This window comes from Aplysia californica, unplaced genomic scaffold (genome assembly GCF_000002075.1).
Source record: "Aplysia californica isolate F4 #8 unplaced genomic scaffold, AplCal3.0 scaffold00039, whole genome shotgun sequence".
Classification (NCBI taxonomy): Eukaryota; Metazoa; Mollusca; class Gastropoda; order Aplysiida; family Aplysiidae; genus Aplysia; species Aplysia californica.
Window position 1 is genome coordinate 29,303 of NW_004797309.1, and position 5,128 is coordinate 34,430.

Sequence of the window (5,128 nt, forward strand, 5' to 3'; positions counted from 1 at the left end):
CAAAACGGTGTGCTGTATATTAGAAGTAAGTGTGCTAGTGTGCGTGGGCAGGTGATTTTTTTTTTTTGGGGGGGGGGTGGCATTAAGGTATCTAACAAAATGATTGCACACCTATCTACACCCCTCTCTCCCCTCCCCGATCACTGAGATCAGCGGAGTCACTTACACAATGATCTCCCTTCTTGTGTGATATCTACTATGTTATTAACCCTATCCGTACGTCATGGGGTCATTTTGTACCCCCGTGGTTGTATTCCTCACATTTTTGAATACTTTTAGCGCGAAGATCTCCTTGCAACTTTCCGTTTTTTCTCAAAAAATCATTTTGACAGATTGCTATGCAAAGCGTACGGATCGGATGAACGAGTAGATCTAAATTTCGTCTTTATTTGGAAAGTGGCGGCACAGAGTTCTCCACGTCGTATGGATACGATAGTAAAACACGACGTACAGATAGGGTTAAGTTTGTCTTTTCCCCTTCTTTCCCCTAACGCAAACCTCTGTGCCTCCCGGATGACTGTTTTGTGTCCAGCAGCAAACTTTAACTCGCACCCGCTAAAAACAAATCGGCATGAAAGAGATGAGTATTGAGACCCTGGCACAGAAAACTATTTAGCTCCAACTATATCTATATTCAAGTAGAATGACCACTGGTCAGCCACCATAACTCTGGCGACCGTCAGTCTGTGCCAGCTGATGGTCAAGACATTCCTGCGGGCGGCCACTGACAGATTCGCTTATTTTGACCGGCCTGTCACCGCGGGCAGTCCTCGCCCGGGCCGTGCAGATCGGCATGCCAGACCACAGAGCTGGGAGCGGGAACAGACAACGCTATGGCAGGAAATAAATGTTTATGAAAAGAATCTAATCGAAAGTAAGAGTAGCTGTTTCAAATAACTAGGGGGGGGGGGGTATACATCGAAAAACGGCCTTATCGTGTCCGCTGTACTATTCAAAAGTAGGTGGATAATGTTCATGATTTGCAGTTGGCCTCATGATGATTTTTTTTCATATGGAGAGGAGAAGCATACTCCGTTGATAGATTGAGCCCTCTTTGATCGACATTCAGCCTCTTGTTGGCGCCTAAAGGAAAAACACAACCCACGAACACTCTCACATTGAGAACAAAGATGAGCTGTATTCATGATTTGAAAAAACAAAAACTTCGTAACTAAAATCATGTTTTTACTTTTCCCATGTTATCTATTAAAATATAATAATATCGAACTTTCAAATTCGGACTGGAACTGGAATGAGATCAAGAAATGGAACAGAAGTGAGAATAAATTCACAGCTTCTTTTCAGTGTGCACGGGCTTTGTTAAGAATTCTCCATTGTTGACTCACTGAGACAGCATTCCAACACAACGACGATAACTCATAACTAAAACTCATCGCATCTCTTTTCTCCTTACTCTGTGGCCGGAGCCCCTTCAAGAAGCCGACTCACGGCTCACCCCACACGGCGAGGAGCGAGCGTTCCATCGCACACTCACGCGCCTTGCTACAGCTAGTAGAGCGGAACACCGGAGTGACTGACCACTAGATCTACCGCCCGCGAGGCTTTTAGCCGACCAGCAAGGTACGCTGTGGATGCCTTTCTAATGCGTCGTCCTGGTGAGTCTGTTGTAACGGGTCGTAAGCCAGAGTTGTTGGATGCCCAGTTTGAGAACGTACGCGTAACGTCACGTAAACTTCTTAACGCGTGGAAAAATTGATGAGCAGCCTCTCGCCTCATTATCAAGTTTAAAAAAAACAACAACTGTAAGTGTTTTACGGCGCTCGCAACTGCATAAGGTCATATGAGCGAGCGGGACACACCTAACATAATTTTCAGTTGGTAGGAAATTTTGAATTTTGCCCGGGTGGCAGCAGAAGCCTACTCTTATAGGTTTTGAACCACCAATGGATCTTTAACGTGCACAACTTGTACAAGGGCTCTCCGAGATTTTTCGCCCTTGTCCGAGAAGGCTAGGTGTAGATCTTTCCTACAAGAAAATCAGTTTTCCGTTGTCTTCTTTTTCTTCTTTTTTTAAAAAACCAGCTTCAAGGAAAAAAAACCGAAAGAAGAAAAAAGGGTTATCATTTGGTATGATGATGATGATGATGATGATGATGATGATGATGATGATGATGATGATGATAATGATGTATTGGGTTTATTTGCGTAAAGAGAAGCACATCGAATCACTAATTATGGTCATTTAATGCTGTGAAAAAAGTAAGACAGATAGAACCAACAGAGGGAAAGAAATAAGACCTACGAGTGACACCATTCACCCACCCGCTATGTCTTGGGTGAAAACGCTCAAACAATCTTGAAGACAACATCGTTGAAAGATGAAAGCAAAGGTAAATTACGTCGAACGTAATGAGAAATAGTTAACTAGTTATACCAAACAGTACAGAACCAAATCTAATTTTAACAAAGCAAAGCAAACACAAACCTATAAAACAACAACAACTAAGCCCACATCTGAGGAAACATCCTGACGGAACTGAGAGGTATTTGTCTCCTATTTTCCAAATGCAGGACCCCCACCCTCACACCTACCCCTCCACTCTGTCTGTCTGTCTGTCTGTCTGTCTGTCTGTCTGTCTGTCTGTCTGTCTGTCTGTCTGTCTGTCTGTCTGTCTGTCTGTCTGTCTGTCTGTCTGTCTGTCTGTCTGTCTGTGTCTGTCTGTCTGTCTCTGTCTCTGTCTCTGTCTCTGTCTCTGTCTGTCTGTCTGTCTCTGTCTCTGTCTCTGTCTGTCTGTCTGTCTGTCTGTCTCTGTCTGTCTGTCTGTCTGTCTGTCTGTCTGTCTGTCTGTCTGTCTGTCTGTCTGTCTGTCTGTCTGTCTGTCTGTCTGTCTGTCTCTTTCTCTCTCTCTCCCTCTCTCTCTCTCTCTCTCTCTCTCTCTCTCTCTCTCTCCCCCCCTCTCTCTCTCTCTCTCTCTCTCTCTCTCTCTCTCTCTCTCTCTCTCTCTCTCGTATGGCAGCTGGCAGTAAAACGTCAGATGTTTTAATGCTTTACGACTCCAATAAAACTCTTTAGGTTATTCAGAAGGCTGGCTGCTTCTACCCTACCTATCAGGGCCATGCTGGGCTAAGTGGCACACGGCAGCATCCCAGCAGACAGACGAAGATCCTCCCAACCAGTCTCTCCCATTAAAATTTAAGAATTGAACTCACATATTTTGTGTGCAACGGCGAAACGCCTAACCGTCACACGAAAGACGCCAGTCCAAAGTTTGTAATTAATTCTTAATGTAAACTGCGCCCTACTTTCTTTCCTTTCTTATAAACAATACAAAAGAGATATATAAAAACATCGACACACAGTCACGTTCTAAGCTCGTCCCTCGTGATGTTCAATAAAGCTGAAGAAATAGACCCCTTAGTACCGGGGAGATAGCTGGTCTGATAAACAGAGATAGGCCGATATTTCATCATGGAGTCAACTTTGATCACCTTGCCAAGGGTGCAGGATAAAAAGCGTATTGGGTTATGGTGACTGATAACATGCAACTTTGTCAAGTTGTGAGACGTGATACCGTTATAAGGGCTATTGTGAAGCCAATAAACATCGATAAATCGCAAGAGACATGTTTCACATTTGAATACTTTTTTCTTGTCTGAAAAATAAACGTGTCAATAAAAAACGATTTTGATAGACTTTTATGAATTATTGTTCTGTTTAGTGACAGTAGAATCATTCCTCTCATACTCTCATGTCTCTGACAGGTAACATACAAGGACAATATTACAGGAAAACGTGTCTCTTTTGTTGTAAGGGTCATTGTGAAAAGATGAATAATAATGAACGTTTGTATCTAGCAAAGTCAATTTCTTATTAATGATTTCATTTCTGCTAGGGCAATGTTCTCGTTTCAGCTTCGTGGGGTGGGGGGGGGGGGGGATGGGGGTGGTGACGTTTTCCAAAACATCTTCAATTATTTACTGTCTTTGACAGGGTAATGCATTCTTTAAAGTAAACAGAGCTCTTCTTTTGTACGCGCACAGTGAGTATGTAGCCTTTGATGTGTTGAACAGTTCTATGAGAACTTTCAGAAAGACTGCAAACAAATTTGGATAAAATTTAATGCACTCGCAGTTCATAGACAAGTTTTCACCACACATACGTTACGATTGATGAATAGGCCCTAAGTCCTTTGAGCAGGGGTCACAAACTCGCGGTCCGAAGGCCAATTGAGGCCTGCAGGACAATTTATTTGTGGTCCCTATTTGACGTCAAAGACAGCTTGGTCAGTTTTTGAGAGAATGTATCCCCATCATTTCTGAGCTTTCCTGGATTGCCCATCAGACTTTGCGTCTTTTTTATTTTTAGTAGCACATGTCTGTGTGGAAGGCTCTTTCCCACCTTGTACTTTAACGTTCAAAGTGCAGATCTAAACTTGCTGATGAGCAATTCAAGCCATACTATGGTTCTCACTTGCTTCCCCCCTCAAACTGTTTTAAAGCGTTCCACTTTTGTCCCTCTCGAACCTCTAAATAAACGCAAATCTTCAATAGGACCGGATCAGGTCTTTTTTGGGGGGTGGGGGTGGGGGGGGGAGTGGGGAAAGCTCCCCAAAAGAAAGCCACCTTGCAGAATCGAAGATGTGACACCCGCAGAGTAGAAGAGCGTGATATCAACTCCACTCACAGCACATCCACATCAGGTTTGATCGTGCACTGTACGCAGATTGTATTGGATACGACGTAAAAGTTCCAGAAACCGATTAACGAACAGAAAAAGATTGCACCTCGAATTCGGACAACATGCGCAGCCAAGACTGAAAGCGTCATGTAAAAAAAAACTTGAGTTCAACAAACAAAAGACTTTATAGCATTAATTTTATGGCGAGAGGAAAACCGTTACTCACCCCACAGCACTGTGAAGTGATTGTACTCACCCACGGGATATTCGACGTCATCTCCACCTCTGAGGTCCTCAGTTTCCGGTCTTGCGCAGAAGAGTTGTTTGAGCTGGCACAGAGCTTCAATCGTCTTGTCAATTGCCTTTGCCCCTACCTCCTGAGAAAACATTTTGCACAACTTTCTGTGTGTGTACTTTGACTAACGTTTAGCACTATGTAATCGGCTACAGAGTCAACTATGACTTTGACACGATCACAGTATATAATAC